This window comes from Budorcas taxicolor, chromosome X (genome assembly GCF_023091745.1).
Source record: "Budorcas taxicolor isolate Tak-1 chromosome X, Takin1.1, whole genome shotgun sequence".
Taxonomy (NCBI): domain Eukaryota; kingdom Metazoa; phylum Chordata; class Mammalia; order Artiodactyla; family Bovidae; genus Budorcas; species Budorcas taxicolor.
The window spans coordinates 53,070,996-53,085,617 of record NC_068935.1 but is presented as its reverse complement, the minus strand read 5'-3'; the positions used below and the strand labels follow the sequence as shown (position 1 = coordinate 53,085,617).

Below are 14,622 nucleotides of genomic sequence, written 5' to 3'. Positions count from 1 at the left end.
CACCAGGCTCTTCTGTCCCTGGGATTCTCCAGGCAAGAATACTGGAGTGGGTTGCCATTCCCTTCTCCAATGCATGAGAGTGAAAAGTCAAAGTGAAGTCGCCCAGTCGTGTCTGACTCTTTGAGACCCTGTGGACTGTAGCCTACCAGGCTCCTCCATCCATGGGATTTTCCAGACAAGAGTACTGGAGTGGGTTGCCATTTCTTTCTCCAAGTTATGGGGTTAGCCTGAGAAAAAAAAATCCTGCAATTACATTTACAAAAAATGCATTTTCTCCAGAAGAATGTTGAATGAGTCATTGTTCTATCAAAGTAACAGAACTAATAGTTAAGTAAGTGTATTCATTTCAGAGGACTGTTATAAAAAAAATTACCAATAAATGGATGGTGGTATGCTTAATAAAGCAAAATTTTATTTTCTCTCACTTCTGGATGATAGAAGTTCAAAATCAAGGTGTCAACAGGGTCATGTTCTCTCTGAAGGCTTTAGAAAAGAATCCTTCCATGCTTCTTCTAGCTTTTAGTGGTTGCTGACCATTCGTAGTTTTCCCTGGCTTTCTGTCCTGTGTCTCTTCTGTGTCTTCAAATCTTCCTCTCCTCCTAGGAACACTGGACATCAAGATTTAGGACCAATCCAAACCCAGTATTGCTGTTGTTCAGTCTCAGTCCTGTCCAACTCTTTGCAACCCCATGGGTTGCTGCACACTGGGCTTTCCTGTCCTTTACCATCTTCTGGAGCTTGCTCAACCTCATATCTGCTGAATCTGTAATGCCAACTAGCCATCTAGTCTTCTGTTGTCCCCTTCTCCTGCCTTCAGTCTTTCCCAGCCTCAGGATCTTTTCCAGTGGGTCAGCTTTTTGCATCAGGTGGCCAAAGTATTGGAGTTTCAGCCTCAGAATCAGTCCTTCCAATGAAGATTTAGGATTGATTTCCTTTAAGATGGACTGGTTTGATCTCCTTTCAGTCCAAGGGACTCTCAAGAGTCCTCTCCAGCACAATTCAAAAGCATCCATTCTTTGGTTTTCAGCCTTCTTTATAGTCCAGTTCTCACACCCATACATGACTAGTGGAAAAATAATAGCTTTGACTAGATGGACATTTGTTGGCAAAGTAATGTTTCTGCTTTTTAATATGCTGTCTAGGTTGGCCATAGCTTTTCTTCCAAAGACTAAGCGTCTTTTAATTTAATGGCTGCAGTCACCATCTGTAGTGATTTTGGAGCTCAAGAAAATAAAGTCTGTCACTGTTTCCATTATTTCCACGTCTATTTGCCATAAAGTAATGGGACCAGATGCCATGATCTTTGTTTTCTGAATGTTGAGCTTTAAGCCAACTTTTTCACTGTCCTCATTCACTTTTATCAAGAGGCTCTTTAGTTCCTCTTCACTTTCTGCCATAAGGGTGGTGTCATCTGCATATCTGAGGTTATTGATATTTGTCCTGGCAAACTTGATTCCAGCTTGTGCTTCATCCAGCCCAGCATTTCAGATTGATGTACCCTGCATATAAGTTAAATAAGCAGGGTAAAAATATACAGCCTTGACATACTCTTTTCCCAATTTGGCACCAGTCCATTGTTCCATGTCTGGTTCTAACTGTTGTTTTTTGATCTGTATACAGTTTTTGCAGGAGGCAGGTAAAGTGAAGTTGCTCAGTCGTGCCCAACTCTTAGCGACCCCATGGACTGCGGTGCACCAGGCTCCTCTGTCCATGGGAATTTCCAGGCAAGAGTATTGGAGTGGGGTGCCATTGCCTTTGGTCTGCTATTCCCATCTCTTTAAGAATTTTCCACAGTTTGTTGTGATCCGCAGAGCCAAAGGCTTTAGCCTAGGCAATGAAGAAGAAGTAGATGTTTTTCTGAAATTCTCTTGCTTTTTCTATGATCCAATGGATGTCGGTGATTTGATCTCTGGTTCCTCTCCCTTTTCTAAATACAGTTTGTACATCTGAAAGTTCTCGGTTCACATACTGTTGAAGCCTAGCTTGAAGGATTTAGCATTTCCTTGCTAGCATGTGAAATGAGTGCAATTGTGTGGTAGTTTGAACATTCTTTAGCACTGCCCTTCTTTGGGATTGAGATGAAAATTGACCTTTTCCAGTCCTGTGGCCATGGCTGAGTTTTCCAAATTTGGCATATTGAGTACAACACCTTAATGACATCATCTTCTAGGATTTTAAATAGCTCAGCTGGAATTCCATCACCTCCACTAGTTTTGTTCGTAATGGTGCTTCCTAAGGCCCATTTGACTTGAGACTTCATGATGTCTGGCTCTAGGTGAATGGCTACACCATGATAGTTATCTGTATCATTAAGATCTTTTTTGTATAGTTGTTTCATGTATTCTTGCCACCTCTTAGTATCTTCTGCTTCTGTTAGGTTCATACAATTTCTGTCTTTTATTATGCCCATCTCTGCATGAAATGTTCCCTTTGTAGCTCTAATTTTCTTGAAGAGATCTCTAGTCTTTCCCATTCTATTGTTTCCCCCTATTTCTTTGCATTGATCACTGAGAAAGGCTTACTTTTCTCTCCTTGTTATTCTTTGGAACTCTGCATTCAGATGAGTATATCTTTCCTTTTCTCCCTGACTTTTCACTCTTCTTCTTTGCTCAGCTGTTTGTAAGGATTCCTCAGACAACCGTTTGCCTTTTTGCATTTCTTTTTCTTGGAGATGGTTTTGATTACTGCTTCCTATACAATGTCATGAACCTCTTTCCATAAGTCTTCAGGCACTCTGTCTATCAGATCTAATCCCTTGAATCTATTTGCCACTAAGGAATATGATTTAAGTTATATCTAAATGGCTGAATATTTTCCCCTACTTTCTTCAATTTAAGTCTGAATTTTGCAATAAGAAGTTCATGATCTGAGCCACAGTCAGCTCCTGGTCTTATTTTTTGCTGACTGTATAGCACTTTCCCATCTTCAGCTGCAAAGAATATAATCAATCTGATTCCAATATTGACTATCTGGTGATGTCCATGTGTAGAGTTGTCTCATGTGTTGTTGGAAGAGTTTGTATGCTATGACCAGAGCATTCTCTTGGCAAAACTCTGTTAGCCTTTGCCCTGCTTTATTTTGTACTCCAAGGCTAAAATTTCCTGTTACGTCGGGTACCTTCTGACTTCCTCTATGAATCCAATGTTACTCTGGGTATCTTTTGACTTCTTCTATGCAATCAATATGCCAGCAAATTTGGAAAACTCAGCAGTGGCCACAGGACTAGCAAACGTCAGTTTTCATTCCAATCCCAAAAAAGGCAATGCCAAAGAATGCTCAAACTACCGCACAATTGCACTCATCTCACATGCTAGTAAAGTAATGCTCTAAATTCTCCAAGCCAGGCTTCAGCAATACGTGAACCATGAACTTCCTGATGTTCAAGCTGGTTTTAGAAATGGCAGAGGAACCAGAGATCAAATTGCCAACATCCACTGGATCATGGAAAAAGCAAGAGAGTTCCAGAAAAACATCTATTTCTGTTTCATTGAGTATGCCAAAGCCTTTGACTATGTGGATCACAATAAAGTGTGGAAAATTCTGAGAGAGATGTGAATACCAGAGCACCTGACCTGCCTCTTGAGAAATCTGTATGCAGGTCAGGAAGCAACAGTTAGAACTGGACATGGAATAACAGACTTGTTCCAAATAGGAAAAGGAGTATGTCGAGGGTGTACATTATCACCCTGCTTATTTAACTTCTATGCAGAGTACATGAGAAATGCTGGACTGGAAGAAGCACAAGCTGGAACCAAGATTGCCAGGAGAAGTATCAATAACAGAAGATATGCAGATGACACCACCCTTATGGCAGAAAGTGAAGAGGAACTAAAAGGCCTGTTGATGAAAGTGAAAGAAGAAAGTGAAAAAGTTGGCTTAAAGCTCAACATTCAGAAAATGAAGATCATGGCATCCGGTCCATCATTTCATGGGAAATAGATGGGGAAACCTTGGAAACAGTGTCAGGCTTTATTTTTTTGGGCTCCAAAATCAGTGCAGATGGTGACTGCAGCCATGAACTTAAAAGATGCTTACTCCTTGGAAGAAAAGTTATGACCAACCTAGATAGCATATTCAAAAGCAGAGGCATTACTTTGCCGACTAAGGTCCGTCTAGTCAAGGCTATGCTTTTTCCAGTAGTCACATATGGATGTTAGAGTTGGACTGTGAAGAAGGCTGAGCACTGAAGAATTGATGGGTTTGAACTGTGGTGTTGGAGAAGACTCTTGAGAGTCCCTTGGACTGCAAGGAGATCCAACCAGTCCATTCTGAAAGAGATTAGCCCTGGGATTTCTTTGGAGGGAATGATGCTGAACTGAAACTCCAGTACTTTGGCCATGTCATGCAGAAAGTTGACTCATTGGAAAAGAATCTGATGCTGGGAAGGATTGGGGGTAGAAGGAGAAAGGGACGACAAAGGATGAAATGGCTGGATGGCATCACTGACTCGATGGACATGAGTCTGAGTGAACTCCGAGAGTTGGTGATGGACAGGGCAGCCTGGCGTGCTGTGCTTCATGGAGTCACAAAGAGTTGGACATGACTGAGTGACTGTAATGAACTGAACTGAACTGAACTGATGAATCCAGTATTACCTCATCTTAATTTGTTTACATCAGAATAGATTCCATTTTCAAATAATTGCACATTCACAGATTCTAGGATTGGAGGTTACGACCTACCTCAGCATAGATTTTGGTTTCCCAGGTGGTTCTCATGGTCAAGAATCCACCTGCCAGTCAGGAGATGCAAGAGATGTAGTTTGTTCCCTGAGTTGTGGAGATCCCCTGGAGGAGGAAATGGCAACCCACTACAACATTCTTGCTGGAAAATTCCAGGGACAGAGGAGCCTGGTGGGCTATGGTCCATAAGGTCACAAAGTCAGACACCACTGAGCAACTAAGCGCACAATATATCTTGGGGGGACACAATTCAAGCCACAACAGTGTGTGTACACATACACACTTCTCATTTGAAAAGATGCTGATGCGGGGAAAGATTGAATGTGAGAGGAGAAGGGGATGACAGAGGATGAGATGGTTGGATGGCATCACCAACTCAATGGATATGAGTTTGGTTAAGTTCCGGGAGTTGGTGATGGACAGGGAGGCCTGGCATGCTGCAATCCATGGGGTCGCAAAGAGTCAGACATGACTGAGCGACCAAACTGAACTGAACTGACACATACACACAGACATCTCAAGTAATTGGCTTTTGTGCATCTGTGGCATCTGGTTATGCAAGTCAGAAATGTATAGGACAGGCAAATGGGCTCAAAACTCTTGGATTGGAGCTGAGACATTGTTCACAAACAGAGTTTCTTCTTCCTCAGGGAACCTCTGTTTTGCTCTTAAGGCTTTTAAATTGACTGGATGAGGCCCACACAATCAAGGGTAATCTCCTTTATTTGAAATTGATTGTAGATGTTAAGTACGTCTATAAAATGCCTTCACAGTAACATCTAGATTAGTGTTTGAATAACTGGGTATTTTGGCTAGCCAAGTTGACACAGAAAGCTAACCATCACACACATGAAATTAAGTTGTCTAGTGAAGAATTTTCTGATGTTCTAGCATATTCTAAAGTGCTCAACACTGAAACATGTATATTATCATATAAGAAACGAATCGTCAGTCCAGGTTTGATACAGTATGCTTGGGGCTGGTGCATTGGGATGACTTGGAGGGATGGTACGAGGAGGGAGGTGGGAGGGGGGTTCAGGATGGGGAACATGCATACACTTGTGGCGGATTCATGTTGATGTGTGGCAGAACCAATACAATATTGTAAAGCAAAAAAATTAAAAAAAATATATATATATATAATGAAGTGCTCAACAGAGAAAACTTATTGTTGTTTTTCTTAAAATTTTCTTGTGTTGCCTTTATTGGACATAGATCCGGTAAGGTAGCCATTTATTAATTAGTCCTGTCTCTGAATGAAAAGGAGAATTGATTAGAGGCAATTTAATTTTTCTTCAGATATTTAAAAAAATAAATCATGACACCTATTTGAATGTTTTGAAATCTTAACTTTAAAAAGATCTTGAAAAAAAAAAGTGAAATTGTTAGTAACACAGTCTGTCTGACTCTTTGGGATCCCATGGATGGTAGCCCGCTGGACTCCTCTGTCCATAGGCTTCTCTATCAAAATACTGGGGTGGGTAGCCATTCCCTCCTCCAGGGGATCTTCCCATTCTAGGAATCACTCCTGAATTTCCTGCATTGAAGGCAGATTCTTTGCCATATGAGCCACCAGGGAAGCCCAAAAAGATTTTAGATAGCAACGAAGCTAATAATCTGATTATATCAGTGGGTAAACGGGGTCCAGACTATATAAACACCTTGCTCAGATTTACCTGGCAGATTCAGACCCAACGTGAGATGAGAACCCAGTCCAGTTTTCAATCCACAGTACTTCTCAGGCAACTGTCAAAGGGCCATACTAGGCTCTGTTGAGAAAACAGATAAATTCACTGGCCAGGCTCTTCCTATCATTACACTGGGGGAACACATGTGCACTGAGGAATCTTCAAAGCCAGGAAGAGTCTGTGTGATTGGAAAGGAAGGTGCCTGGCCATGAGAGTAATTCTCCCAGCAGAAAATTTTTCTGGCACCAGACCTCTCAGGCCCCCTTTAAGTGTAGGTCATGTCCTTCATCTGCATCCCATTTGGAACTCAATTTTAGCGACTCTGAGTATACAAGGTTGGTCCGCCTCTGCATTTCAACGACACTGTATGTTTTGATATCCTAGGTGACATGTCTGCATAAATACATTAAGACAGAAATGACAAAGGTCATAACTTCCCTTATTACTGAAGATAAAATTTAATGAGCTAGATCACAGGCTGCTTTAAGAACTGCTGTGCCAGGTTAATGGGGCTCTGCCACTGAAGCCAATTACACTGGGTACAATTATGACCTATTCTCATAGCTGTAAGTCAGGGTTACACAAAGATTCTGTCTCTGGGTAATTAGTAGCTAGGAAGCAGGTGAGGGAAAACTAAGCAAATTGTCATGGATCACACAAGAGACACACAGAGAGCACAGAGAACACAGAGCTTGTAGCTATTCCGGGTGTGTATGTGTCATCTGTTGGTAAGAGGAGCTGGCTTCACAGTCAGAAAGCCCTCTTCTTCTAGCACTAACCAAAAGGATATGTGATTTCAAAGACACTTTTAGAAAAGTAGCTGAAAAGTGAATAGTAGGAGGGGGGAGGAAGAACTCAGAAAGCCTTTTTCTATTGAGACTGTTTCCTTAAGGATTTTTCAAGATTTAGTGGGCTGACATTATTGATTTTGTTTTTTTTTTTCAGTTGAAATAAAGGAGAGTGTTACCCAAACCCAAAATAATGTAGTAAAATTTGAACAAACCTCCAAGATTGACTTAATAAAAGACCTCGTTTAGATTCTCTATTATACTTGCCCTTGTGGCTATTTACATGTCCTTTACCACACATGACTAACAGGGAGCCATTGAAGAGCCTTCTGACAATTGAAGATCCATCAAAAATATAGATGAAAACACTTTGAAATTTCAAAGTAACAGAATTTCCCCGTGATTTCATGGATCAATTTGCACACTATTGATTTTTGAAAAGGCTTTGAGGAACCAGCACATCTCATTCAAGTGAAACATATATGTTATCAGTGAGCAAATATTTCAAGATCTGGGGAGCAGGGGGAATATTTTAAAGAAAGCATAAATGGAATTTATTGGAATCATAGGAAAGTCATTGCAGACAAGGGCGGCTATGTTTCTGAATGTTGCCTTTTGAGTAGTATGATGCTTACAAAAGAAGAGGTATTCAATAAATGATACAAGCAATGTCAATTTATTAGAATATTCTTTGTTTCCATTAAGAGGTTAAAGTTTTAAAAAAGTAGTTCCTAATATTGGTCGTTCAGACCACAATTGGAAAGACTTTCAGAATGACTAAAGACATTTTCAAGATCCTTTCAAAGTGATGAAGGAATTCATGGGAAAGTGGGAGGTCAGATCATCAGATCATGTCCTTACTGCTTGCCCTGAGACTGAGTTTTTGTGACATTGCTCTTATTATCATTAGAAGAAAAGAAGAAAGAGGCTTTCTAGTAATTATATATTCAATTCATCTCTTTTCTCTCTCTAAACAAAATTCATTTCTCCAAATTTTTCCGTTGTTTTCTATACTCTCCAAAATGCCATTTGTTTTACTCCTGATTTAAAATTTCTGTCCTTTTCTTGGTGATCTTCCTCAGAGCTTGTCCTTAAAGAATGGTGTTAAGTATGCACTTAGACTCAGTTGTGTCTGACTCTGTGACCCCATGGACTGCAGCCCACCAGGCTCCTCTGTCCATGGAATTTTCTAAGCAAGAATATTGCCGTAGCTTGTCAGTTCCTTCTTCAGCTGTAAGCATGCTTAATCATTTAAAAGAGACTTCATTCACTCTTATCGAGGCCACTAAGAACCTTCAATATATCAAAGGACAGAATACTCTCTAGTTTATTTTTCTAATTCTTTCACTATTCAGTTGTAAATAATGTCTTCTCAAAAAGAAAGAACGCCCCTCTGAGTGTGTATTATAGTTGAGAGTTACTCAGAAAATAAGTCAGCCATCCTCTCAATCGAATAGACCAATGTCAATTTCTCTCAGATAACTTCAGTGATCCAAATGTGTCAATGGATTGCTGTTGTTGTTGTTCAGTTGCTCAGTCATGTCCAATTTGTTGTGACCCCATGGACTGCAGCATGCCAGGCTTCCCTGTCCTTTACCATCATCCAGGTCTTGCTCAAACTCATGTCCCTTGAGTTGGTGATGCCATCCAACCATCTCATCCTCTGTTTTCCCTTTCTCTTCCCACCTTCAATCTTTCCCAGAATCAGGGTCTTTTGCAATGAATCAGTTCTTCACCCCAGGCAGCCAAAGTGCTGGAGCCTTAGCCACAGCATCAGTCCTTCCAATGAATATTCAGGATTGATTTCCTTTAGGATGGACTGGTTTGAGCTCCTTGCAATCCAAGGGACTCTCAAGAGTCTTCTCTGACACCACAGTTCAAAAGCATCAACTCATTGGTGCTCAGCTTTCTTTATGGTCCAACTCTCACATCTATACATGACTACTGGAAAAACCTTGGCTTTGACTAGATGGACCTTTTTTGGCAAAGTGATGTCTCTGCTTTTTAATATGCTGTCTATATTGCTCATAAGTTTCTTTCCAAGGAGTAAGCGTCTTTTAATTTCATGGCTGCAGTCACCATCTACAGTGATTTTGGAGCTCAAGAAAATAAAGTCTGTCACTGTTTCCATTGTTTTCACATCTATTTGACATGAAGTGATGGGACTGGATGCCATGACCTTCATTTTCTGAATGCTGAGTTTTAAGCCAACATTTTCACTCTCTTCCTTCACTCTCATCAAGAGGCTCTTTAGTTCCTCTTTGCTTTCTGCTATATGGGTGGTGTCATCTGCATATCTGAGGTTGTTGATATTTCTCCCAGCAATCTTGATTCCAGCTTTTGAGTCATCCAGCCCAGCATTTTGCATTGATGTACTCTGCATATATGTTATAAGCAAGGTAACAATATACAGCGTTCACATACTTTTTTCCCAGTTTGGAACCAGTCAATTGTTTCATGTTTGGTTCTAACTATTGCTTCCTCACCTGCATACAGGTTTCGCAGGAGGCAGGTAAGGTGGTCTGGTGTTCCCATCTCTAAGAATTTTCCAGTTTGTTGGGATACACAGTCAAAGGCTTTAGTGTAGTCAATGAAGCAGAAATAGATGATTTTCTGGAATTCTGTTGCTTTTTCTATGATCCAGTGGATGTTGGCAATTTGATTTCTGGTTTCTCTGCTTTTTCTAAATCCAGCATGAACATCTAGAAGTTCTTGATTCACATTATAACCTAGCTTGAAGAATTTTGAGCATTACTTTTCTCGCATGTGAAATGAGTGCAACTATGTGGTAGTTTGAGCATTTTTTGGCATTGCCTTTCTTTGGGATTGGAATGAAACTGACCTTTTCCAGTCCTGTAGCCACTGCTGAGTTTTCCAAATTGGCTAGCATAGTGAGTGCAGCACTTTAGCAGCACTGTTAATAGATACGGTGTTAACAGTGCCAATAGATAGTCTTCTTTAGTATTTATATTGACCATGGCTATTCAGAGAACATAGTAGTCAGCCCTGCCTTTCACATAAGTGCTAATACTGAACAGTATGAGAGAAATTAGAACATATACTTTGACATAAGAATTAATACAAAAAAAATGAAAAGATGCATCTGTTTAGGAGCAATATATTAAACATCCTACATTGCTTAAACCACCTAGAACTAATATTAGATTGGTCGAAAAGTTCATTCATGCTTTTCTGCATCTTATGGAAAAACTCAAACAAAGTTTCTGGCCAACTCAACACAGTCCAAGAATGATAAACAGCCAGGTTTCAGTCACATTAAAAAAAAAAAAAAAAAAAAAACAGATATTTTGAAGGTTTTCTCTAATATCAGTGGGTCCACATTTAGAAACAAAGCAAAACAGGGTCACAAATGAGTTTTTCTATCATTGGCATCATTAAACTTTCTTGAAATGAGATTTAAGAATGACCTAGATCAATTCATATTGTATAATCTTGTTATTCTGAGTGGTCCATGCACCAGAAATATCAGTATTTCTTAGGAGTCTGTTAGAAATGAAAAAAATCCAAGGCCCTTACCTCTGGTAAGCTACAGAGTCAGAATTTGCATCTTATCAATCCTCATGTGATTTGTAACCACATTAAAACTTGAGAAATATTGCCCCAAACTCAACAGAGCATGTGGTTCCAGTGTCTAATTCTATTATGGCTTTGCAAGAGCACATTTAAATCATTCCAGATACTGCTAGAGATTCAGTTTCATGAATCTCCCTACATTTCCATATTCAGATTTGCCTCTATATTATAAAAAATGATATAAATTATTGGTAAATGGTTATACAGCATGGCCATAGTGGAACAAACATGTAGCTTGAGGTCAAAAGAATTATGCTTGACTCACTACTAGCTAGGTGAGTTGAATGAAATTCTTTTTTAATTTAAATTTATTCATTTTAATTGGAGGCTAATTACTTTTATCTCTCTAGTTGTCTTTTTTTTCACTTAATGGAATTGGGTAAATACTACCTGCATCATAGTGCTGTGAAGAGAATGGACTGAGTGACGAAAGCAGAGTGCTTAAATAAATGAAAGTTTGAACTGTTACCTGAGGACCATCTCTAAATTTCTTCCCAGAACCTCAGTATCAATTTCTTTTCTATGGTTAACTCTCTAACTTGTTGTACCAAAGGTATGATGCAAATTCCCATAAGCTAGAGTCTTTCATTCCTCAAGGCATTAGCGTCTGAGGTCTCATCACAAAATCCTCATTACACTCTCTGACCATATTTAGTCCAAACAATGGCATGTGAATAACAGTGCAAATGACATGTAGAATATTTCCAACACCATAATTTAAGTAAAACAATCTTTTCCAAGCCTGACTGCTATTAGAGGACTCCTGAAGAATCCAACAGACATTTTATGACCATCTGTCAAACTGTAGCTTGGTGAATGCTGATTCCTATCTGCAACACAAAATAATGGATCCGGAGGGCTTGTCTCACTTAGATAGCTTGACTGTCCTTGTTTGCCCAGCACAATCCCAGTTTACTCTTGTTTATCCAGGTGTGATTATTAATAGCCCCAATTTCACTTTAAAAGATATCCCAGCTTGTATGATAAATTATACAGTCATCTATAAGCAGATGGCTTTGGCTATCCAAAGTTAAACAAGTAAATGCAAAAGAAATGTTGTGCTTATTCCTTTGCCTTACCTAAGAAGCTCTTATTTAAAAGTTGGTTCTGACATAAACCCCCGTGAATTTTATCAGATGTCCCAATCTCTGCTGGTTGTGCTATTCTCCACTGGGATGCATTACCCTTTAACATCCCCCCCCACTCCAATCTTCTCCTCTGTTGCAGAGGATGAAAACTTGGGCTACATGCACCAGACAGCCTTGCCAGCTGAGGTCCATTAAGTCTTAGACTCCATGGTAAGATGCATTAATGTGAGGGTTGGAAACAGATGAGAAGCACAATCCATTTTCCTTCTGTAAGTGGCAAGCAGACTCTTAGGTTCCCTCAGTGCATGTTTGTCTGTTGTTATTGCAGCCTCTGCATTCCCCAGCCACTTAATCTGCTTTGATGCTGAAGAAGATCAATAAAGTGGGCAGTGATTTCCTCCACATCCCTGCCCCTGGGTGTCAACATCCCTGTAAGTCTTTGCATATGTGAAAATGCAAGCTAGTGGACTCAGTCTGACTTTCACTTCTTTCTCCATTCCAGTACTGTATTGTTATTTTTCCGTGCTTGTTTGTGGATGTTTTAACAATTCTATTGATCTATGATTGATATAATTAACCTCCTCACTCCTCTTTGCTCCCCACACCCAGGGAAGCTAAAGATCTGCTATTTGTTACTATACATTAGTTTACATCTTATATAAATCTTTACATCTTATATAAATGAAATTTTACAATATGCACTCTTTTATATCTGGCTTATTTCACTCACCATGTTTTTGAGATTCATCAATGTTGTGGCAGGTACTAGATTTCATTACTTTGTATTACTGAATAGCATTCCATTATTTGGGCTTCCCTGGTGGCTCAGTTGGTTAAGAATCTGCCTGCAATGCAGGAGGCATAGGTTTGATCCCTGGGTTGGGAAGCTCCCCTGGTGAAGGAAATGACAACCTACTCCAGTATTCTTGCCTGGGAAATCCCATAGACAGAGGAACCTGGTGGCCTACAGTTCATGGGATCTCAAGAGTTGGACACAACTTAGAGACTAAACCACCAATATCCACCATATTCCATTATATAGATAGACCTGGTTCAACTGCTGCTTATTTATGAATGTTTGCACTGTTTTCAGTTTTTTGGTGACTACAAATAAAGCTGCTATGAATCCTCTTACAAGTGTTTGTATAGATATGTTTTCACTGACTTTGAATAAAGAGCTAAGAGTGCAATGCCTGGATCCTGTGAAGGCTTACTCAACATTTAAATTTAAAAAAAAAATCATTTTCTAAAGTGATTATATTCTGAAGGATATTGATTGTACTATTTTATATGTACAGTTTCCAGTTGTCCTCTATCTTTGTCAATATTTATAACTGTCTTTTTCATTTTATCCATTGTAATAGAGGAGAAATAAGATGATCCACATCTAAACTAAGACTGAATATGGCCACATTATCTTAGAGGATACGACATATATTAAAAAATAAAATATTAGGTAATGATGAAGGATGAGAGAATGAAACATGGAATAGGAGAGGCCATGGAGTATGACATGGATAAAATATCCACCCCTTGTCATGTGAACCTTTAGAATTGAACATGGAGTGATGAAGAACATTCAGCAAGTCAGTTTGGGAATGCTCTTTAGAGAGTGCTAAAGAAAAGCCCCTTTTTTTTTCAGCCAGAGAACTTTGCCTCCTGAGAATCAGTGACAGAGGTATCAGGAGTGGTACTTTGATGGGAAAGCTATATCATGGCCTCCCTCAGCATCCACTAGCCCATGTTGATGGGCAAAGTGGTACATTGTGATGTCTAAGCCCCCCAAGCCACCATTGGCTGGGGTAGTGCCTAGCTAACCAATCAGACTGAAGGATGTGGCTCCTCACTGTCCTGAGAAGGTATATATAGGGAGGACAGAGGCAGAGATTCTGGGTTAGGCCACTTCTTGTCATCATCATGACTAAAGTAACTAAGAAGCCACGGCAGTCAAGAAGAGTTGCAATGCGGTTTGCTTCAAGGATGAAAGGAAGAAAGAAGAACTTTTGTCAACGGAGATACAGAGGCAGTGTGAAGGTAAGATGACTCCAACTAAGCTCCCCATGGAGGAGCTTAGGAAATGGAAATGGAAATCACTTAGGAAATGGAAATGGAAATCAGTTCTCCATTGATTTTGCTGCTCAAGACCTCTACACTGCCCTTGCCTGGCACAAAAGCCCTCATGAGTCCACATCTCTTTTTCATGAAATCTCCCTTCCAACTCAGTTTTTATTCTCTTTCCTCAAAACTAATATGCTTCTCTTGTCTTTCCAGGAACAAAATATGACGATGAGGGTCAGAAGACCTTTACAAGGAACCATGAGAAAGAAAATACTATCATATGCCACTCAATCGAAGAAGGTGAAGAAAACAAGAAAGCCAAACTGTTTATTCTGTTCCTGTGAATGTAAGAAACTGAATCAAAGCAGAAAAAGGTACCAAAATAGAAGGCAGAGTCAAAGAAGGAGGCAAAATCAAAAGAGAATATAAGCTCAGCCACCCCAGAATAAGAGACCCTGGAGAAGTACAACCTGGGTAGCCAGTAACTGAATAGAAAAGGTCAGACAGTTTAGAATTGTGTCTCTAGAGGTCTGCTTTCTTAGAAACGGCCAACCAGGAAAAGACTGAATCTCATACTAACGTAGTAAACTGATGGCTGCAATTAAAATAAACATCAAATGGTGAAAAGATGATATTTGTGTGTATGTGAGTGTGTGAATTTTCTGATGGGAAGGGAGGGAAGGAAGAGAAAAGACAAGTACCTGAGAAGGGAGGGATATTGGGT

The 14,622-nt window shown here is 39.8% G+C and overlaps 1 pseudogene; it reads left to right on the top strand.

Annotated features, from left to right (window-relative positions):
• Positions 1-13,757: 13,757 nt before the first annotated feature.
• LOC128069424 (spermatid nuclear transition protein 3-like) lies at positions 13,758-14,376 on the top strand (annotated as a pseudogene).
• Positions 14,377-14,622: the final 246 nt, after the last annotated feature.